This window comes from Staurois parvus, unplaced genomic scaffold (genome assembly GCF_062004578.1).
Source record: "Staurois parvus isolate SC_StPar_1 unplaced genomic scaffold, SC_StPar_1.0 ptg002684l, whole genome shotgun sequence".
In the NCBI taxonomy this organism is placed as follows: Eukaryota; Metazoa; Chordata; class Amphibia; order Anura; family Ranidae; genus Staurois; species Staurois parvus.
Genome location: NW_028320480.1, coordinates 9,222 through 31,223, shown reverse-complemented (window position 1 = coordinate 31,223; position 22,002 = coordinate 9,222). Strand labels below are relative to the sequence as shown.

The window sequence follows — 22,002 nt, the reverse complement described above, 5'->3', positions numbered from 1 at the left end:
TTGTTCCCTGGTCTCCTCCTCCCATGCCCGCCTCCAGGACTTCTCCAGGGTGTCACCCATCCTCTGGAACTCCCTGCCCCAACCCATCAGATTATCACCTACTCTCCTCTCCTTTAGGCGCACCCTGAAAACCCATCTCTTCAGGGAAGCCTACCCCACCCCCTGCTAACTTGCCGACCTCCTCCACTCTTTCTACCACTCCATCCCCCACAGCTATCTCCTCCTGTGCCACCACCCCCTCCCTCCTAGATTGTAAGCTCGAAAGAGCAGGGCCCTCGATCCCCTCATGTTTTGCATTGTATTGGTATTGTTCTGTCACATGTTCTGTCCCCCTTTGTAACGTACAGCGCTGAGCGAACTATTGGCGCTTTATAAATACTGTATAATAATAATAATATGTGTGTGTATATATACATATATACACACACTATATGGCTCTATATACACCCCAACACACGCTGACAGGCGGTACTTGTGAAAAAGAAGCAGATGGCTATAGTCTTGCTCGCTCCGCTCCCCAGGCCGGGGGACAGCAGCGGGGAAGGCACGCGCGCCGGCCCCCCAAGCCAGCCAGAAGCAACAGAGCCCCCGAAGGCCACGATACCTGCGCCCTGAGGCGGTTAGAGCGCCGGGCCCGCTGCTGGAGGCAGGGGCCTGTGCGTCAGGGCCCTGTGGTGTGCGCAAGGGGGAGCCGGCCACTGGGGCGGTGAAAAAGAGCGAGGGCCGGAGCGCAAGGAACTGGCGTTTGTAGGCCCCGGTGCCAGCAGGGTCCCTAGCCTTGGTTTGGGTCAGGGGCAGGGAGGTGGGAGCGCTGTCCGGCGCCCCGAGAGGTCTGGCTGGCAAGCGAGCGTAGGCCCCTTGCTTTGCGGTGCGCTTTGCGGCTGCTGTGTCCAAAGCTTGCTCCCCGCGGCTGGTGTGGTGCTCAGCCCTGCGAGCCAAAGGCTTGAAGTCAGGCCAGGGGAAGGCGGGAAGGAGAAGGAGGAGCGGTTGAGGCCAGGCTGGCGTGGTGTGCTTGTGCCTGAGGAGGTGCGGTCAGGAAGAGGTTAAAGAGGGAGCAAAGCAGCGGGGGGGGGGGAGGCAGGGGTTTGAGGAGAGTGAGTGAGAGAGGAGAGACGGGGCGGTGTGTCAGTTGTGCCGGTGGGTGAGAAGGAAACAGCAGCAGCAGCAGCAGCAGGCGGCTTGTCCTGGGTAGTAGAGCCGAGGAAAGGCGGAGGCCAGGCTGCCCGTGACAAGTAGAAGAGGCTTGAAGGAGAGCCTGAGTACTGCCTACGGCCACACCACCCTGAACGCGCCCGATCTCGTCTGATCTCGGAAGCTAAGCAGGGTCGGGCCTGGTTAGTACTTGGATGGGAGACCGCCTGGGAATACCAGGTGCTGTAGGCTTTTGCTTTTCCTCCAGCAGGGGTCACTCTCCTCCATGGCTCTTTCACATTCACTTTTACCTCCCCGCTCTCCAAGCCCTCCTGCTGCACACCTGCACTCAAGGAAACAACCTTTTCATCCCCTGCTCATTTGCCAGCTCGGCCCACTCACAAACAAATCAGCCCTCTCAAAATACAATGCTAGCTGCATTGGAACACTCACAGACAGAAGAGCAAGAAAAAAACTCACAAGAAATGCATGGCTAACAAATCAGGCGCTCATTTGCAGCTTCACCAGGGAACACAGGTATCTCATCCCCTTCACAAAACAGGGCTTAGTGCTTGCTGGCAAATCCCTTCTTGGCAATCCCAGAGGTCAGGCGTTACCTGGAGTTGGCCACCAGCTTTGCACACATCTCAGGAGGGATTTTGGCCCACTCCTCTTGGCAGATCCTCTCCAAATCATGAAGGTTTGGCGGCTGACGTTTGGCAACTCCAACTTTCAGCTCCCTCCACAGAGATATTGTCAGCCGGATGAAGGTCTGGAGACTGGCTAGGCCACTCCAGGAGCTTAACGTGCTTCTTCTCCAGCCGCTGCTTTGTTGCCTTGGCCGCGTGTTTTGGCTCCTTGTCATGCTGGAACAGCCACCCGCCATTCATTTTCAATGCCCTGGCTGAGGGGAGAAGGTTCTTGCCCAAGATTTGCCGCTCCATTGCCCCGTCCATGGTCCCCTTGATGCGGTGCAGTTGTCCTGTCCCCTTAGCAGAAAAACACCCCCAAAGCAGCATATTTCCACCACCATGTTTGACAGTTGGGATGGTGTTCTTGGGGTCATAGGCAGCATTCGTCGTCCTCCGCCTCCAAACACGGCGAGTTGAGTTGATGCCAAAGAGCTCCATGTTGGTCGTCTCATCTGACCACGACACTTTCAACCAGTCCTGCTCTGCCTCATTCAGATGTTCAGTGGCAAACTTCAGACGGGCCTGGACATGTGCTCTCTTGAGCAGAGGGACCTTGCGGGCACTGCGGGATTTCAATCCTCGTCGGCGTAGTGTGTTACCCATTGTTCTCTTGGTGACTGCGGTCCCAGCTGGCCGGAGATGATTGACAAGATCCTCACTCGTAGTTCTGGGATGATGCCTCACTGTTGTCATGATCATTGACACTCCACGAGGGGAGATCTTGCACGGGGCACCGGTCCTAGGGAGACTGACAGTTGCTTTGTGTTTCTTCCATTTGCGAATGATTGCACCGACTGTTGTCACCTTCTCACCAAGCTGCTTGGCCATAGTTTGGTAGCCCAGTCCAGCCTTGTGTAGGTCTTCGATCCTGTTCCTGACATCCCTGGACAGCTCTTTGGTCTTTGCCGTGGTGGAGGGTTTGGAATCTGATGGTTTGATTGCTCCTGTGGACAGGTGTCTTTTATACAGGTCAGAAAATGAGATTAGCATCTCTCCCTTTAAGAGGCTGCTTCTAATCTCAGCTTGTTACCTGTGTGAAAGACACCTGGGAGCCAGAAATGCCGCTGAATGATAGGGGATGGAATACCTATTTCCCTCAGGAACATGCGAATGAGCGCATCATTGGTTAGACATGCAGTTCTTTTGAATGTTTTCTTGCTAGTCTGTCTCTCAGTCAATACACCTAGCATTGGATTTTTAGACCGATCGATCATTTGTTTGTGAGCGGGCAAAGATTCAAAATCAGCAGGGGGTGAAATACTCCTTTCCTTCACTGTAGCTCCCCCAAAGTCCCCAGGCCAGCCTAGGCTTTTCTGAGCCCGCTTCCCTTTTGCGGGCCGCTCTTTTCAAAACACGCTGGCTTTCTTCTCTGTGTCCCTCAGGAGCTGGCCACGCATCCAGCCCCCTCCGGCAGCGGAGCAACGCTCAGACGCCAGCCCCAGCCAGCTAGCCCCGTCCTGCATCCCGCTTAGGCTCCGCGGCCCAGCCCTTTGCCAGCGCTCTCCTCAGCCGCTTTGGCGCTCTCACGCCTGCTCTCCAGTCGCCTTGCGCCGACACATTCCGCTGCGCTCCCCAGGCCGGGGGACAGCAGCGGGGAAGGCACGCGCGCCGGCCCCCCAAGCCAGCCAGAAGCAACAGAGCCGCCGAAGGCCACGATACCTGCGCCCTGAGGCGGTTAGAGCGCCGGGCCCGCTGCTGGAGGCAGGGGCCTGTGCGTCAGGGCCCTGTGGTGTGCGCAAGGGGGAGCCGGCCACTGGGGCGGTGAAAAAGAGCGAGGGCCGGAGCGCAAGGAACTGGCGTTTGTAGGCCCCGGTGCCAGCAGGGTCCCTAGCCTTGGTTTGGGTCAGGGGCAGGGAGGCGGGAGCGCTGTCCGGCGCCCCGAGAGGTCTGGCTGGCAAGCGAGCGTAGGCCCCTTGCTTTGCGGTGCGCTTTGCGGCTGCTGTGTCCAAAGCTTGCTCCCTGCGGTTGGTGTGCTGCTTAGCCCTGCGAGCCAAAGGCTTGAAGTCAGGCCAGGGGAAGGCGGGAAGGAGAAGGAGGAGCGGTTGAGGCCAGGCTGGCGTGGTGTGCTTGTGCCTGAGGAGGTGCGGTCAGGAAGAGGTTAAAGAGGGAGCAAAGCAGCGGGGGGGGGGGAGGCAGGGGTTTGAGGAGAGTGAGTGAGAGAGGAGAGACGGGGCGGTGTGTCAGTTGTGCCGGTGGGTGAGAAGGAAACAGCAGCAGCAGCAGCAGCAGGCGGCTTGTCCTGGGTAGTAGAGCCGAGGAAAGGCGGAGGCCAGGCTGCCCGTGACAAGTAGAAGAAGCTTGAAGGAGAGCCTGAGTACTGCCTACGGCCACACCACCCTGAACGCGCCCGATCTCGTCTGATCTCGGAAGCTAAGCAGGGTCGGGCCTGGTTAGTACTTGGATGGGAGACCGCCTGGGAATACCAGGTGCTGTAGGCTTTTGCTTTTCCTCCAGCAGGGGTCACTCTCCTCCATGGCTCTTTCACATTCACTTTTACCTCCCCGCTCTCCAAGCCCTCCTGCTGCACACCTGCACTCAAGGAAACAACCTTTTCATCCCCTGCTCATTTGCCAGCTCGGCCCACTCACAAACAAATCAGCCCTCTCAAAATACAATGCTAGCTGCATTGGAACACTCACAGACAGAAGAGCAAGAAAAAAACTCACAAGAAATGCATGGCTAACAAATCAGGCGCTCATTTGCAGCTTCACCAGGGAACACAGGTATCTCATCCCCTTCACAAAACAGGGCTTAGTGCTTGCTGGCAAATCCCTTCTTGGCAATCCCAGAGGTCAGGCGTTACCTGGAGTTGGCCACCAGCTTTGCACACATCTCAGGAGGGATTTTGGCCCACTCCTCTTGGCAGATCCTCTCCAAATCATGAAGGTTTGGCGGCTGACGTTTGGCAACTCCAACTTTCAGCTCCCTCCACAGAGATATTGTCAGCCGGATGAAGGTCTGGAGACTGGCTAGGCCACTCCAGGAGCTTAACGTGCTTCTTCTCCAGCCGCTGCTTTGTTGCCTTGGCCGCGTGTTTTGGCTCCTTGTCATGCTGGAACAGCCACCCGCCATTCATTTTCAATGCCCTGGCTGAGGGGAGAAGGTTCTTGCCCAAGATTTGCCGCTCCATTGCCCCGTCCATGGTCCCCTTGATGCGGTGCAGTTGTCCTGTCCCCTTAGCAGAAAAACACCCCCAAAGCAGCATATTTCCACCACCATGTTTGACAGTTGGGATGGTGTTCTTGGGGTCATAGGCAGCATTCGTCGTCCTCCGCCTCCAAACACGGCGAGTTGAGTTGATGCCAAAGAGCTCCATGTTGGTCGTCTCATCTGACCACGACACTTTCAACCAGTCCTGCTCTGCCTCATTCAGATGTTCAGTGGCAAACTTCAGACGGGCCTGGACATGTGCTCTCTTGAGCAGAGGGACCTTGCGGGCACTGCGGGATTTCAATCCTCGTCGGCGTAGTGTGTTACCCATTGTTCTCTTGGTGACTGCGGTCCCAGCTGGCCGGAGATGATTGACAAGATCCTCACTCGTAGTTCTGGGATGATGCCTCACTGTTGTCATGATCATTGACACTCCACGAGGGGAGATCTTGCACGGGGCACCGGTCCTAGGGAGACTGACAGTTGCTTTGTGTTTCTTCCATTTGCGAATGATTGCACCGACTGTTGTCACCTTCTCACCAAGCTGCTTGGCCATAGTTTGGTAGCCCAGTCCAGCCTTGTGTAGGTCTTCGATCCTGTTCCTGACATCCCTGGACAGCTCTTTGGTCTTTGCCGTGGTGGAGGGTTTGGAATCTGATGGTTTGATTGCTCCTGTGGACAGGTGTCTTTTATACAGGTCAGAAAATGAGATTAGCATCTCTCCCTTTAAGAGGCTGCTTCTAATCTCAGCTTGTTACCTGTGTGAAAGACACCTGGGAGCCAGAAATGCCGCTGAATGATAGGGGATGGAATACCTATTTCCCTCAGGAACATGCGAATGAGCGCATCATTGGTTAGACATGCAGTTCTTTTGAATGTTTTCTTGCTAGTCTGTCTCTCAGTCAATACACCTAGCATTGGATTTTTAGACCGATCGATCATTTGTTTGTGAGCGGGCAAAGATTCAAAATCAGCAGGGGGTGAAATACTCCTTTCCTTCACTGTAGCTCCCCCAAAGTCCCCAGGCCAGCCTAGGCTTTTCTGAGCCCGCTTCCCTTTTGCGGGCCGCTCTTTTCAAAACACGCTGGCTTTCTTCTCTGTGTCCCTCAGGAGCTGGCCACGCATCCAGCCCCCTCCGGCAGCGGAGCAACGCTCAGACGCCAGCCCCAGCCAGCTAGCCCCGTCCTGCATCCCGCTTAGGCTCCGCGGCCCAGCCCTTTGCCAGCGCTCTCCTCAGCCGCTTTGGCGCTCTCACGCCTGCTCTCCAGTCGGCTTGCGCCGACACATTCCGCTGCGCTCCCCAGGCCGGGGGACAGCAGCGGGGAAGGCACGCGCGCCGGCCCCCCAAGCCAGCCAGAAGCAACAGAGCCGCCGAAGGCCACGATACCTGCGCCCTGAGGCGGTTAGAGCGCCGGGCCCGCTGCTGGAGGCAGGGGCCTGTGCGTCAGGGCCCTGTGGTGTGCGCAAGGGGGAGCCGGCCACTGGGGCGGTGAAAAAGAGCGAGGGCCGGAGCGCAAGGAACTGGCGTTTGTAGGCCCCGGTGCCAGCAGGGTCCCTAGCCTTGGTTTGGGTCAGGGGCAGGGAGGCGGGAGCGCTGTCCGGCGCCCCGAGAGGTCTGGCTGGCAAGCGAGCGTAGGCCCCTTGCTTTGCGGTGCGCTTTGCGGCTGCTGTGTCCAAAGCTTGCTCCCTGCGGTTGGTGTGCTGCTTAGCCCTGCGAGCCAAAGGCTTGAAGTCAGGCCAGGGGAAGGCGGGAAGGAGAAGGAGGAGCGGTTGAGGCCAGGCTGGCGTGGTGTGCTTGTGCCTGAGGAGGTGCGGTCAGGAAGAGGTTAAAGAGGGAGCAAAGCAGCGGGGGGGAGGCAGGGGTTTGAGGAGAGTGAGCGAGAGAGGAGAGACGGGGCGGTGTGTCAGTTGTGCCGGAGGGTGAGAAGGAAACAGCAGCAGCAGCAGCAGGCGGCTTGTCCTGGGTAGTAGAGCCGAGGAAAGGCGGAGGCCAGGCTGCCCGTGACAAGTAGAAGAGGCTTGAAGGAGAGCCTGAGTACTGCCTACGGCCACACCACCCTGAACGCGCCCGATCTCGTCTGATCTCGGAAGCTAAGCAGGGTCGGGCCTGGTTAGTACTTGGATGGGAGACCGCCTGGGAATACCAGGTGCTGTAGGCTTTTGCTTTTCCTCCAGCAGGGGTCACTCTCCTCCATGGCTCTTTCACATTCACTTTTACCTCCCCGCTCTCCAAGCCCTCCTGCTGCACACCTGCACTCAAGGAAACAACCTTTTCATCCCCTGCTCATTTGCCAGCTCGGCCCACTCACAAACAAATCAGCCCTCTCAAAATACAATGCTAGCTGCATTGGAACACTCACAGACAGAAGAGCAAGAAAAAAACTCACAAGAAATGCATGGCTAACAAATCAGGCGCTCATTTGCAGGTTCACCAGGGAACACAGGTATCTCATCCCCTTCACAAAACAGGGCTTAGTGCTTGCTGGCAAATCCCTTCTTGGCAATCCCAGAGGTCAGGCGTTACCTGGAGTTGGCCACCAGCTTTGCACACATCTCAGGAGGGATTTTGGCCCACTCCTCTTGGCAGATCCTCTCCAAATCATGAAGGTTTGGCGGCTGACGTTTGGCAACTCCAACTTTCAGCTCCCTCCACAGAGATATTGTCAGCCGGATGAAGGTCTGGAGACTGGCTAGGCCACTCCAGGAGCTTAACGTGCTTCTTCTCCAGCCGCTGCTTTGTTGCCTTGGCCGCGTGTTTTGGCTCCTTGTCATGCTGGAACAGCCACCCGCCATTCATTTTCAATGCCCTGGCTGAGGGGAGAAGGTTCTTGCCCAAGATTTGCCGCTCCATTGCCCCGTCCATGGTCCCCTTGATGCGGTGCAGTTGTCCTGTCCCCTTAGCAGAAAAACACCCCCAAAGCAGCATATTTCCACCACCATGTTTGACAGTTGGGATGGTGTTCTTGGGGTCATAGGCAGCATTCGTCGTCCTCCGCCTCCAAACACGGCGAGTTGAGTTGATGCCAAAGAGCTCCATGTTGGTCGTCTCATCTGACCACGACACTTTCAACCAGTCCTGCTCTGCCTCATTCAGATGTTCAGTGGCAAACTTCAGACGGGCCTGGACATGTGCTCTCTTGAGCAGAGGGACCTTGCGGGCACTGCGGGATTTCAATCCTCGTCGGCGTAGTGTGTTACCCATTGTTCTCTTGGTGACTGCGGTCCCAGCTGGCCGGAGATGATTGACAAGATCCTCACTCGTAGTTCTGGGATGATGCCTCACTGTTGTCATGATCATTGACACTCCACGAGGGGAGATCTTGCACGGGGCACCGGTCCTAGGGAGACTGACAGTTGCTTTGTGTTTCTTCCATTTGCGAATGATTGCACCGACTGTTGTCACCTTCTCACCAAGCTGCTTGGCCATAGTTTGGTAGCCCAGTCCAGCCTTGTGTAGGTCTTCGATCCTGTTCCTGACATCCCTGGACAGCTCTTTGGTCTTTGCCGTGGTGGAGGGTTTGGAATCTGATGGTTTGATTGCTCCTGTGGACAGGTGTCTTTTATACAGGTCAGAAAATGAGATTAGCATCTCTCCCTTTAAGAGGCTGCTTCTAATCTCAGCTTGTTACCTGTGTGAAAGACACCTGGGAGCCAGAAATGCCGCTGAATGATAGGGGATGGAATACCTATTTCCCTCAGGAACATGCGAATGAGCGCATCATTGGTTAGACATGCAGTTCTTTTGAATGTTTTCTTGCTAGTCTGTCTCTCAGTCAATACACCTAGCATTGGATTTTTAGACCGATCGATCATTTGTTTGTGAGCGGGCAAAGATTCAAAATCAGCAGGGGGTGAAATACTCCTTTCCTTCACTGTAGCTCCCCCAAAGTCCCCAGGACAGCCTAGGCTTTTCTGAGCCCGCTTCCCTTTTGCGGGCCGCTCTTTTCAAAACACGCTGGCTTTCTTCTCTGTGTCCCTCAGGAGCTGGCCACGCATCCAGCCCCCTCCGGCAGCGGAGCAACGCTCAGACGCCAGCCCCAGCCAGCTAGCCCCGTCCTGCATCCCGCTTAGGCTCCGCGGCCCAGCCCTTTGCCAGCGCTCTCCTCAGCCGCTTTGGCGCTCTCACGCCTGCTCTCCAGTCGCCTTGCGCCGACACATTCCGCTGCGCTCCCCAGGCCGGGGGACAGCAGCGGGGAAGGCACGCGCGCCGGCCCCCCAAGCCAGCCAGAAGCAACAGAGCCGCCGAAGGCCACGATACCTGCGCCCTGAGGCGGTTAGAGCGCCGGGCCCGCTGCTGGAGGCAGGGGCCTGTGCGTCAGGGCCCTGTGGTGTGCGCAAGGGGGAGCCGGCCACTGGGGCGGTGAAAAAGAGCGAGGGCCGGAGCGCAAGGAACTGGCGTTTGTAGGCCCCGGTGCCAGCAGGGTCCCTAGCCTTGGTTTGGGTCAGGGGCAGGGAGGCGGGAGCGCTGTCCGGCGCCCCGAGAGGTCTGGCTGGCAAGCGAGCGTAGGCCCCTTGCTTTGCGGTGCGCTTTGCGGCTGCTGTGTCCAAAGCTTGCTCCCCGCGGCTGGTGTGGTGCTCAGCCCTGCGAGCCAAAGGCTTGAAGTCAGGCCAGGGGAAGGCGGGAAGGAGAAGGAGGAGCGGTTGAGGCCAGGCTGGCGTGGTGTGCTTGTGCCTGAGGAGGTGCGGTCAGGAAGAGGTTAAAGAGGGAGCAAAGCAGCGGGGGGGAGGCAGGGGTTTGAGGAGAGTGAGCGAGAGAGGAGAGACGGGGCGGTGTGTCAGTTGTGCCGGAGGGTGAGAAGGAAACAGCAGCAGCAGCAGCAGGCGGCTTGTCCTGGGTAGTAGAGCCGAGGAAAGGCGGAGGCCAGGCTGCCCGTGACAAGTAGAAGAGGCTTGAAGGAGAGCCTGAGTACTGCCTACGGCCACACCACCCTGAACGCGCCCGATCTCGTCTGATCTCGGAAGCTAAGCAGGGTCGGGCCTGGTTAGTACTTGGATGGGAGACCGCCTGGGAATACCAGGTGCTGTAGGCTTTTGCTTTTCCTCCAGCAGGGGTCACTCTCCTCCATGGCTCTTTCACATTCACTTTTACCTCCCCGCTCTCCAAGCCCTCCTGCTGCACACCTGCACTCAAGGAAACAACCTTTTCATCCCCTGCTCATTTGCCAGCTCGGCCCACTCACAAACAAATCAGCCCTCTCAAAATACAATGCTAGCTGCATTGGAACACTCACAGACAGAAGAGCAAGAAAAAAACTCACAAGAAATGCATGGCTAACAAATCAGGCGCTCATTTGCAGGTTCACCAGGGAACACAGGTATCTCATCCCCTTCACAAAACAGGGCTTAGTGCTTGCTGGCAAATCCCTTCTTGGCAATCCCAGAGGTCAGGCGTTACCTGGAGTTGGCCACCAGCTTTGCACACATCTCAGGAGGGATTTTGGCCCACTCCTCTTGGCAGATCCTCTCCAAATCATGAAGGTTTGGCGGCTGACGTTTGGCAACTCCAACTTTCAGCTCCCTCCACAGAGATATTGTCAGCCGGATGAAGGTCTGGAGACTGGCTAGGCCACTCCAGGAGCTTAACGTGCTTCTTCTCCAGCCGCTGCTTTGTTGCCTTGGCCGCGTGTTTTGGCTCCTTGTCATGCTGGAACAGCCACCCGCCATTCATTTTCAATGCCCTGGCTGAGGGGAGAAGGTTCTTGCCCAAGATTTGCCGCTCCATTGCCCCGTCTATGGTCCCCTTGATGCGGTGCAGTTGTCCTGTCCCCTTAGCAGAAAAACACCCCCAAAGCAGCATATTTCCACCACCATGTTTGACAGTTGGGATGGTGTTCTTGGGGTCATAGGCAGCATTCGTCGTCCTCCGCCTCCAAACACGGCGAGTTGAGTTGATGCCAAAGAGCTCCATGTTGGTCGTCTCATCTGACCACGACACTTTCAACCAGTCCTGCTCTGCCTCATTCAGATGTTCAGTGGCAAACTTCAGACGGGCCTGGACATGTGCTCTCTTGAGCAGAGGGACCTTGCGGGCACTGCGGGATTTCAATCCTCGTCGGCGTAGTGTGTTACCCATTGTTCTCTTGGTGACTGCGGTCCCAGCTGGCCGGAGATGATTGACAAGATCCTCACTCGTAGTTCTGGGATGATGCCTCACTGTTGTCATGATCATTGACACTCCACGAGGGGAGATCTTGCACGGGGCACCGGTCCTAGGGAGACTGACAGTTGCTTTGTGTTTCTTCCATTTGCGAATGATTGCACCGACTGTTGTCACCTTCTCACCAAGCTGCTTGGCCATAGTTTGGTAGCCCAGTCCAGCCTTGTGTAGGTCTTCGATCCTGTTCCTGACATCCCTGGACAGCTCTTTGGTCTTTGCCGTGGTGGAGGGTTTGGAATCTGATGGTTTGATTGCTCCTGTGGACAGGTGTCTTTTATACAGGTCAGAAAATGAGATTAGCATCTCTCCCTTTAAGAGGCTGCTTCTAATCTCAGCTTGTTACCTGTGTGAAAGACACCTGGGAGCCAGAAATGCCGCTGAATGATAGGGGATGGAATACCTATTTCCCTCAGGAACATGCAAATGAGCGCATCATTGGTTAGACATGCAGTTCTTTTGAATGTTTTCTTGCTAGTCTGTCTCTCAGTCAATACACCTAGCATTGGATTTTTAGACCGATCGATCATTTGTTTGTGAGCGGGCAAAGATTCAAAATCAGCAGGGGGTGAAATACTCCTTTCCTTCACTGTAGCTCCCCCAAAGTCCCCAGGCCAGCCTAGGCTTTTCTGAGCCCGCTTCCCTTTTGCGGGCCGCTCTTTTCAAAACACGCTGGCTTTCTTCTCTGTGTCCCTCAGGAGCTGGCCACGCATCCAGCCCCCTCCGGCAGCGGAGCAACGCTCAGACGCCAGCCCCAGCCAGCTAGCCCCGTCCTGCATCCCGCTTAGGCTCCGCGGCCCAGCCCTTTGCCAGCGCTCTCCTCAGCCGCTTTGGCGCTCTCACGCCTGCTCTCCAGTCGCCTTGCGCCGACACATTCCGCTGCGCTCCCCAGGCCGGGGGACAGCAGCGGGGAAGGCACGCGCGCCGGCCCCCCAAGCCAGCCAGAAGCAACAGAGCCGCCGAAGGCCACGATACCTGCGCCCTGAGGCGGTTAGAGCGCCGGGCCCGCTGCTGGAGGCAGGGGCCTGTGCGTCAGGGCCCTGTGGTGTGCGCAAGGGGGAGCCGGCCACTGGGGCGGTGAAAAAGAGCGAGGGCCGGAGCGCAAGGAACTGGCGTTTGTAGGCCCCGGTGCCAGCAGGGTCCCTAGCCTTGGTTTGGGTCAGGGGCAGGGAGGCGGGAGCGCTGTCCGGCGCCCCGAGAGGTCTGGCTGGCAAGCGAGCGTAGGCCCCTTGCTTTGCGGTGCGCTTTGCGGCTGCTGTGTCCAAAGCTTGCTCCCCACGGCTGGTGTGGTGCTCAGCCCTGCGAGCCAAAGGCTTGAAGTCAGGCCAGGGTAAGGCGGGAAGGAGAAGGAGGAGCGGTTGAGGCCAGGCTGGCGTGGTGTGCTTGTGCCTGAGGAGGTGCGGTCAGGAAGAGGTTAAAGAGGGAGCAAAGCAGCGGGGGGGAGGCAGGGGTTTGAGGAGAGTGAGCGAGAGAGGAGAGACGGGGCGGTGTGTCAGTTGTGCCGGTGGGTGAGAAGGAAACAGCAGCAGCAGCAGCAGGCGGCTTGTCCTGGGTAGTAGAGCCGAGGAAAGGCGGAGGCCAGGCTGCCCGTGACAAGTAGAAGAGGCTTGAAGGAGAGCCTGAGTACTGCCTACGGCCACACCACCCTGAACGCGCCCGATCTCGTCTGATCTCGGAAGCTAAGCAGGGTCGGGCCTGGTTAGTACTTGGATGGGAGACCGCCTGGGAATACCAGGTGCTGTAGGCTTTTGCTTTTCCTCCAGCAGGGGTCACTCTCCTCCATGGCTCTTTCACATTCACTTTTACCTCCCCGCTCTCCAAGCCCTCCTGCTGCACACCTGCACACAAGGAAACAACCTTTTCATCCCCTGCTCATTTGCCAGCTCGGCCCACTCACAAACAAATCAGCCCTCTCAAAATACAATGCTAGCTGCATTGGAACACTCACAGACAGAAGAGCAAGAAAAAAACTCACAAGAAATGCATGGCTAACAAATCAGGCGCTCATTTGCAGGTTCACCAGGGAACACAGGTATCTCATCCCCTTCACAAAACAGGGCTTAGTGCTTGCTGGCAAATCCCTTCTTGGCAATCCCAGAGGTCAGGCGTTACCTGGAGTTGGCCACCAGCTTTGCACACATCTCAGGAGGGATTTTGGCCCACTCCTCTTGGCAGATCCTCTCCAAATCATGAAGGTTTGGCGGCTGACGTTTGGCAACTCCAACTTTCAGCTCCCTCCACAGAGATATTGTCAGCCGGATGAAGGTCTGGAGACTGGCTAGGCCACTCCAGGAGCTTAACGTGCTTCTTCTCCAGCCGCTGCTTTGTTGCCTTGGCCGCGTGTTTTGGCTCCTTGTCATGCTGGAACAGCCACCCGCCATTCATTTTCAATGCCCTGGCTGAGGGGAGAAGGTTCTTGCCCAAGATTTGCCGCTCCATTGCCCCGTCTATGGTCCCCTTGATGCGGTGCAGTTGTCCTGTCCCCTTAGCAGAAAAACACCCCCAAAGCAGCATATTTCCACCACCATGTTTGACAGTTGGGATGGTGTTCTTGGGGTCATAGGCAGCATTCGTCGTCCTCCGCCTCCAAACACGGCGAGTTGAGTTGATGCCAAAGAGCTCCATGTTGGTCGTCTCATCTGACCACGACACTTTCAACCAGTCCTGCTCTGCCTCATTCAGATGTTCAGTGGCAAACTTCAGACGGGCCTGGACATGTGCTCTCTTGAGCAGAGGGACCTTGCGGGCACTGCGGGATTTCAATCCTCGTCGGCGTAGTGTGTTACCCATTGTTCTCTTGGTGACTGCGGTCCCAGCTGGCCGGAGATGATTGACAAGATCCTCACTCGTAGTTCTGGGATGATGCCTCACTGTTGTCATGATCATTGACACTCCACGAGGGGAGATCTTGCACGGGGCACCGGTCCTAGGGAGACTGACAGTTGCTTTGTGTTTCTTCCATTTGCGAATGATTGCACCGACTGTTGTCACCTTCTCACCAAGCTGCTTGGCCATAGTTTGGTAGCCCAGTCCAGCCTTGTGTAGGTCTTCGATCCTGTTCCTGACATCCCTGGACAGCTCTTTGGTCTTTGCCGTGGTGGAGGGTTTGGAATCTGATGGTTTGATTGCTCCTGTGGACAGGTGTCTTTTATACAGGTCAGAAAATGAGATTAGCATCTCTCCCTTTAAGAGGCTGCTTCTAATCTCAGCTTGTTACCTGTGTGAAAGACACCTGGGAGCCAGAAATGCCGCTGAATGATAGGGGATGGAATACCTATTTCCCTCAGGAACATGCGAATGAGCGCATCATTGGTTAGACATGCAGTTCTTTTGAATGTTTTCTTGCTAGTCTGTCTCTCAGTCAATACACCTAGCATTGGATTTTTAGACCGATCGATCATTTGTTTGTGAGCGGGCAAAGATTCAAAATCAGCAGGGGGTGAAATACTCCTTTCCTTCACTGTAGCTCCCCCAAAGTCCCCAGGCCAGCCTAGGCTTTTCTGAGCCCGCTTCCCTTTTGCGGGCCGCTCTTTTCAAAACACGCTGGCTTTCTTCTCTGTGTCCCTCAGGAGCTGGCCACGCATCCAGCCCCCTCCGGCAGCGGAGCAACGCTCAGACGCCAGCCCCAGCCAGCTAGCCCCGTCCTGCATCCCGCTTAGGCTCCGCGGCCCAGCCCTTTGCCAGCGCTCTCCTCAGCCGCTTTGGCGCTCTCACGCCTGCTCTCCAGTCGCCTTGCGCCGACACATTCCGCTGCGCTCCCCAGGCCGGGGGACAGCAGCGGGGAAGGCACGCGCGCCGGCCCCCCAAGCCAGCCAGAAGCAACAGAGCCGCCGAAGGCCACGATACCTGCGCCCTGAGGCGGTTAGAGCGCCGGGCCCGCTGCTGGAGGCAGGGGCCTGTGCGTCAGGGCCCTGTGGTGTGCGCAAGGGGGAGCCGGCCACTGGGGCGGTGAAAAAGAGCGAGGGCCGGAGCGCAAGGAACTGGCGTTTGTAGGCCCCGGTGCCAGCAGGGTCCCTAGCCTTGGTTTGGGTCAGGGGCAGGGAGGCGGGAGCGCTGTCCGGCGCCCCGAGAGGTCTGGCTGGCAAGCGAGCGTAGGCCCCTTGCTTTGCGGTGCGCTTTGCGGCTGCTGTGTCCAAAGCTTGCTCCCCACGGCTGGTGTGGTGCTCAGCCCTGCGAGCCAAAGGCTTGAAGTCAGGCCAGGGTAAGGCGGGAAGGAGAAGGAGGAGCGGTTGAGGCCAGGCTGGCGTGGTGTGCTTGTGCCTGAGGAGGTGCGGTCAGGAAGAGGTTAAAGAGGGAGCAAAGCAGCGGGGGGGAGGCAGGGGTTTGAGGAGAGTGAGCGAGAGAGGAGAGACGGGGCGGTGTGTCAGTTGTGCCGGTGGGTGAGAAGGAAACAGCAGCAGCAGCAGCAGGCGGCTTGTCCTGGGTAGTAGAGCCGAGGAAAGGCGGAGGCCAGGCTGCCCGTGACAAGTAGAAGAGGCTTGAAGGAGAGCCTGAGTACTGCCTACGGCCACACCACCCTGAACGCGCCCGATCTCGTCTGATCTCGGAAGCTAAGCAGGGTCGGGCCTGGTTAGTACTTGGATGGGAGACCGCCTGGGAATACCAGGTGCTGTAGGCTTTTGCTTTTCCTCCAGCAGGGGTCACTCTCCTCCATGGCTCTTTCACATTCACTTTTACCTCCCCGCTCTCCAAGCCCTCCTGCTGCACACCTGCACTCAAGGAAACAACCTTTTCATCCCCTGCTCATTTGCCAGCTCGGCCCACTCACAAACAAATCAGCCCTCTCAAAATACAATGCTAGCTGCATTGGAACACTCACAGACAGAAGAGCAAGAAAAAAACTCACAAGAAATGCATGGCTAACAAATCAGGCGCTCATTTGCAGGTTCACCAGGGAACACAGGTATCTCATCCCCTTCACAAAACAGGGCTTAGTGCTTGCTGGCAAATCCCTTCTTGGCAATCCCAGAGGTCAGGCGTTACCTGGAGTTGGCCACCAGCTTTGCACACATCTCAGGAGGGATTTTGGCCCACTCCTCTTGGCAGATCCTCTCCAAATCATGAAGGTTTGGCGGCTGACGTTTGGCAACTCCAACTTTCAGCTCCCTCCACAGAGATATTGTCAGCCGGATGAAGGTCTGGAGACTGGCTAGGCCACTCCAGGAGCTTAACGTGCTTCTTCTCCAGCCGCTGCTTTGTTGCCTTGGCCGCGTGTTTTGGCTCCTTGTCATGCTGGAACAGCCACCCGCCATTCATTTTCAATGCCCTGGCTGAGGGGAGAAGGTTCTTGCCCAAGATTTGCCGCTCCATTGCCCCGTCCATGGTCCCCTTGATGCGGTGCAGTTGTCCTGTCCCCTTAGCAGAAAAACACCCCCAAAGCAGCATATTTCCACCACCATGTTTGACAGTTGGGATGGTGTTCTTGGGGTCATAGGCAGCATTCGTCGTCCTCCGCCTCCAAACACGGCGAGTTGAGTTGATGCCAAAGAGCTCCATGTTGGTCGTCTCATCTGACCACGACACTTTCAACCAGTCCTGCTCTGCCTCATTCAGATGTTCAGTGGCAAACTTCAGACGGGCCTGGACATGTGCTCTCTTGAGCAGAGGGACCTTGCGGGCACTGCGGGATTTCAATCCTCGTCGGCGTAGTGTGTTACCCATTGTTCTCTTGGTGACTGCGGTCCCAGCTGGCCGGAGATGATTGACAAGATCCTCACTCGTAGTTCTGGGATGATGCCTCACTGTTGTCATGATCATTGACACTCCACGAGGGGAGATCTTGCACGGGGCACCGGTCCTAGGTAGACTGACAGTTGCTTTGTGTTTCTTCCATTTGCGAATGATTGCACCGACTGTTGTCACCTTCTCACCAAGCTGCTTGGCCATAGTTTGGTAGCCCAGTCCAGCCTTGTGTAGGTCTTCGATCCTGTTCCTGACATCCCTGGACAGCTCTTTGGTCTTTGCCGTGGTGGAGGGTTTGGAATCTGATGGTTTGATTGCTCCTGTGGACAGGTGTCTTTTATACAGGTCAGAAAATGAGATTAGCATCTCTCCCTTTAAGAGGCTGCTTCTAATCTCAGCTTGTTACCTGTGTGAAAGACACCTGGGAGCCAGAAATGCCGCTGAATGATAGGGGATGGAATACCTATTTCCCTCAGGAACATGCGAATGAGCGCATCATTGGTTAGACATGCAGTTCTTTTGAATGTTTTCTTGCTAGTCTGTCTCTCAGTCAATACACCTAGCATTGGATTTTTAGACCGATCGATCATTTGTTTGTGAGCGGGCAAAGATTCAAAATCAGCAGGGGGTGAAATACTCCTTTCCTTCACTGTAGCTCCCCCAAAGTCCCCAGGACAGCCTAGGCTTTTCTGAGCCCGCTTCCCTTTTGCGGGCCGCTCTTTTCAAAACACGCTGGCTTTCTTCTCTGTGTCCCTCAGGAGCTGGCCACGCATCCAGCCCCCTCCGGCAGCGGAGCAACGCTCAGACGCCAGCCCCAGCCAGCTAGCCCCGTCCTGCATCCCGCTTAGGCTCCGCGGCCCAGCCCTTTGCCAGCGCTCTCCTCAGCCGCTTTGGCGCTCTCACGCCTGCTCTCCAGTCGCCTTGCGCCGACACATTCCGCTGCGCTCCCCAGGCCGGGGGACAGCAGCGGGGAAGGCACGCGCGCCGGCCCCCCAAGCCAGCCAGAAGCAACAGAGCCGCCGAAGGCCACGATACCTGCGCCCTGAGGCGGTTAGAGCGCCGGGCCCGCTGCTGGAGGCAGGGGCCTGTGCGTCAGGGCCCTGTGGTGTGCGCAAGGGGGAGCCGGCCACTGGGGCGGTGAAAAAGAGCGAGGGCCGGAGCGCAAGGAACTGGCGTTTGTAGGCCCCGGTGCCAGCAGGGTCCCTAGCCTTGGTTTGGGTCAGGGGCAGGGAGGCGGGAGCGCTGTCCGGCGCCCCGAGAGGTCTGGCTGGCAAGCGAGCGTAGGCCCCTTGCTTTGCGGTGCGCTTTGCGGCTGCTGTGTCCAAAGCTTGCTCCCCGCGGCTGGTGTGGTGCTCAGCCCTGCGAGCCAAAGGCTTGAAGTCAGGCCAGGGGAAGGCGGGAAGGAGAAGGAGGAGCGGTTGAGGCCAGGCTGGCGTGGTGTGCTTGTGCCTGAGGAGGTGCGGTCAGGAAGAGGTTAAAGAGGGAGCAAAGCAGCGGGGGGGAGGCAGGGGTTTGAGGAGAGTGAGCGAGAGAGGAGAGACGGGGCGGTGTGTCAGTTGTGCCGGAGGGTGAGAAGGAAACAGCAGCAGCAGCAGCAGGCGGCTTGTCCTGGGTAGTAGAGCCGAGGAAAGGCGGAGGCCAGGCTGCCCGTGACAAGTAGAAGAGGCTTGAAGGAGAGCCTGAGTACTGCCTACGGCCACACCACCCTGAACGCGCCCGATCTCGTCTGATCTCGGAAGCTAAGCAGGGTCGGGCCTGGTTAGTACTTGGATGGGAGACCGCCTGGGAATACCAGGTGCTGTAGGCTTTTGCTTTTCCTCCAGCAGGGGTCACTCTCCTCCATGGCTCTTTCACATTCACTTTTACCTCCCCGCTCTCCAAGCCCTCCTGCTGCACACCTGCACTCAAGGAAACAACCTTTTCATCCCCTGCTCATTTGCCAGCTCGGCCCACTCACAAACAAATCAGCCCTCTCAAAATACAATGCTAGCTGCATTGGAACACTCACAGACAGAAGAGCAAGAAAAAAACTCACAAGAAATGCATGGCTAACAAATCAGGCGCTCATTTGCAGGTTCACCAGGGAACACAGGTATCTCATCCCCTTCACAAAACAGGGCTTAGTGCTTGCTGGCAAATCCCTTCTTGGCAATCCCAGAGGTCAGGCGTTACCTGGAGTTGGCCACCAGCTTTGCACACATCTCAGGAGGGATTTTGGCCCACTCCTCTTGGCAGATCCTCTCCAAATCATGAAGGTTTGGCGGCTGACGTTTGGCAACTCCAACTTTCAGCTCCCTCCACAGAGATATTGTCAGCCGGATGAAGGTCTGGAGACTGGCTAGGCCACTCCAGGAGCTTAACGTGCTTCTTCTCCAGCCGCTGCTTTGTTGCCTTGGCCGCGTGTTTTGGCTCCTTGTCATGCTGGAACAGCCACCCGCCATTCATTTTCAATGCCCTGGCTGAGGGGAGAAGGTTCTTGCCCAAGATTTGCCGCTCCATTGCCCCGTCCATGGTCCCCTTGATGCGGTGCAGTTGTCCTGTCCCCTTAGCAGAAAAACACCCCCAAAGCAGCATATTTCCACCACCATGTTTGACAGTTGGGATGGTGTTCTTGGGGTCATAGGCAGCATTCGTCGTCCTCCGCCTCCAAACACGGCGAGTTGAGTTGATGCCAAAGAGCTCCATGTTGGTCGTCTCATCTGACCACGACACTTTCAACCAGTCCTGCTCTGCCTCATTCAGATGTTCAGTGGCAAACTTCAGACGGGCCTGGACATGTGCTCTCTTGAGCAGAGGGACCTTGCGGGCACTGCGGGATTTCAATCCTCGTCGGCGTAGTGTGTTACCCATTGTTCTCTTGGTGACTGCGGTCCCAGCTGGCCGGAGATGATTGACAAGATCCTCACTCGTAGTTCTGGGATGATGCCTCACTGTTGTCATGATCATTGACACTCCACGAGGGGAGATCTTGCACGGGGCACCGGTCCTAGGGAGACTGACAGTTGCTTTGTGTTTCTTCCATTTGCGAATGATTGCACCGACTGTTGTCACCTTCTCACCAAGCTGCTTGGCCATAGTTTGGTAGCCCAGTCCAGCCTTGTGTAGGTCTTCGATCCTGTTCCTGACATCCCTGGACAGCTCTTTGGTCTTTGCCGTGGTGGAGGGTTTGGAATCTGATGGTTTGATTGCTCCTGTGGACAGGTGTCTTTTATACAGGTCAGAAAATGAGATTAGCATCTCTCCCTTTAAGAGGCTGCTTCTAATCTCAGCTTGTTACCTGTGTGAAAGACACCTGGGAGCCAGAAATGCCGCTGAATGATAGGGGATGGAATACCTATTTCCCTCAGGAACATGCGAATGAGCGCATCATTGGTTAGACATGCAGTTCTTTTGAATGTTTTCTTGCTAGTCTGTCTCTCAGTCAATACACCTAGCATTGGATTTTTAGACCGATCGATCATTTGTTTGTGAGCGGGCAAAGATTCAAAATCAGCAGGGGGTGAAATACTCCTTTCCTTCACTGTAGCTCCCCCAAAGTCCCCAGGACAGCCTAGGCTTTTCTGAGCCCGCTTCCCTTTTGCGGGCCGCTCTTTTCAAAACACGCTGGCTTTCTTCTCTGTGTCCCTCAGGAGCTGGCCACGCATCCAGCCCCCTCCGGCAGCGGAGCAACGCTCAGACGCCAGCCCCAGCCAGCTAGCCCCGTCCTGCATCCCGCTTAGGCTCCGCGGCCCAGCCCTTTGCCAGCGCTCTCCTCAGCCGCTTTGGCGCTCTCACGCCTGCTCTCCAGTCGCCTTGCGCCGACACATTCCGCTGCGCTCCCCAGGCCGGGGGACAGCAGCGGGGAAGGCACGCGCGCCGGCCCCCCAAGCCAGCCAGAAGCAACAGAGCCGCCGAAGGCCACGATACCTGCGCCCTGAGGCGGTTAGAGCGCCGGGCCCGCTGCTGGAGGCAGGGGCCTGTGCGTCAGGGCCCTGTGGTGTGCGCAAGGGGGAGCCGGCCACTGGGGCGGTGAAAAAGAGCGAGGGCCGGAGCGCAAGGAACTGGCGTTTGTAGGCCCCGGTGCCAGCAGGGTCCCTAGCCTTGGTTTGGGTCAGGGGCAGGGAGGCGGGAGCGCTGTCCGGCGCCCCGAGAGGTCTGGCTGGCAAGCGAGCGTAGGCCCCTTGCTTTGCGGTGCGCTTTGCGGCTGCTGTGTCCAAAGCTTGCTCCCCGCGGCTGGTGTGGTGCTCAGCCCTGCGAGCCAAAGGCTTGAAGTCAGGCCAGGGGAAGGCGGGAAGGAGAAGGAGGAGCGGTTGAGGCCAGGCTGGCGTGGTGTGCTTGTGCCTGAGGAGGTGCGGTCAGGAAGAGGTTAAAGAGGGAGCAAAGCAGCGGGGGGGAGGCAGGGGTTTGAGGAGAGTGAGCGAGAGAGGAGAGACGGGGCGGTGTGTCAGTTGTGCCGGAGGGTGAGAAGGAAACAGCAGCAGCAGCAGCAGGCGGCTTGTCCTGGGTAGTAGAGCCGAGGAAAGGCGGAGGCCAGGCTGCCCGTGACAAGTAGAAGAGGCTTGAAGGAGAGCCTGAGTACTGCCTACGGCCACACCACCCTGAACGCGCCCGATCTCGTCTGATCTCGGAAGCTAAGCAGGGTCGGGCCTGGTTAGTACTTGGATGGGAGACCGCCTGGGAATACCAGGTGCTGTAGGCTTTTGCTTTTCCTCCAGCAGGGGTCACTCTCCTCCATGGCTCTTTCACATTCACTTTTACCTCCCCGCTCTCCAAGCCCTCCTGCTGCACACCTGCACTCAAGGAAACAACCTTTTCATCCCCTGCTCATTTGCCAGCTCGGCCCACTCACAAACAAATCAGCCCTCTCAAAATACAATGCTAGCTGCATTGGAACACTCACAGACAGAAGAGCAAGAAAAAAACTCACAAGAAATGCATGGCTAACAAATCAGGCGCTCATTTGCAGGTTCACCAGGGAACACAGGTATCTCATCCCCTTCACAAAACAGGGCTTAGTGCTTGCTGGCAAATCCCTTCTTGGCAATCCCAGAGGTCAGGCGTTACCTGGAGTTGGCCACCAGCTTTGCACACATCTCAGGAGGGATTTTGGCCCACTCCTCTTGGCAGATCCTCTCCAAATCATGAAGGTTTGGCGGCTGACGTTTGGCAACTCCAACTTTCAGCTCCCTCCACAGAGATATTGTCAGCCGGATG

The 22,002-nt window shown here is 57.0% G+C and overlaps 8 non-coding genes across 8 annotated transcripts; all 8 read left to right on the top strand.

The window, feature by feature from the left end:
* Nucleotides 1-1,264: 1,264 nt before the first annotated feature.
* LOC149429957 (5S ribosomal RNA) lies at nucleotides 1,265-1,383 on the top strand. Its single transcript, XR_016310067.1, has one exon. It is a non-coding gene; the product is annotated as a 5S ribosomal RNA (ribosomal RNA).
* Nucleotides 1,384-4,142: 2,759 nt separating this feature from the next.
* LOC149429956 (5S ribosomal RNA) lies at nucleotides 4,143-4,261 on the top strand. The gene has a single exon (XR_016310066.1). It is a non-coding gene; the product is annotated as a 5S ribosomal RNA (ribosomal RNA).
* A 2,752-nt stretch (nucleotides 4,262-7,013) lies between these two features.
* Nucleotides 7,014-7,132, top strand: LOC149429955 (5S ribosomal RNA). Its single transcript, XR_016310065.1, has one exon. It is a non-coding gene; the product is annotated as a 5S ribosomal RNA (ribosomal RNA).
* A 2,752-nt stretch (nucleotides 7,133-9,884) lies between these two features.
* LOC149429954 (5S ribosomal RNA) lies at nucleotides 9,885-10,003 on the top strand. The gene has a single exon (XR_016310064.1). It is a non-coding gene; the product is annotated as a 5S ribosomal RNA (ribosomal RNA).
* Nucleotides 10,004-12,755: 2,752 nt separating this feature from the next.
* Nucleotides 12,756-12,874, top strand: LOC149429953 (5S ribosomal RNA). The gene has a single exon (XR_016310063.1). It is a non-coding gene; the product is annotated as a 5S ribosomal RNA (ribosomal RNA).
* Nucleotides 12,875-15,626: 2,752 nt separating this feature from the next.
* LOC149429952 (5S ribosomal RNA) lies at nucleotides 15,627-15,745 on the top strand. Its single transcript, XR_016310062.1, has one exon. It is a non-coding gene; the product is annotated as a 5S ribosomal RNA (ribosomal RNA).
* A 2,752-nt stretch (nucleotides 15,746-18,497) lies between these two features.
* Nucleotides 18,498-18,616, top strand: LOC149429951 (5S ribosomal RNA). Its single transcript, XR_016310071.1, has one exon. It is a non-coding gene; the product is annotated as a 5S ribosomal RNA (ribosomal RNA).
* Nucleotides 18,617-21,368: 2,752 nt separating this feature from the next.
* LOC149429950 (5S ribosomal RNA) lies at nucleotides 21,369-21,487 on the top strand. The gene has a single exon (XR_016310070.1). It is a non-coding gene; the product is annotated as a 5S ribosomal RNA (ribosomal RNA).
* The last annotated feature ends 515 nt before the right edge of the window (nucleotides 21,488-22,002 follow it).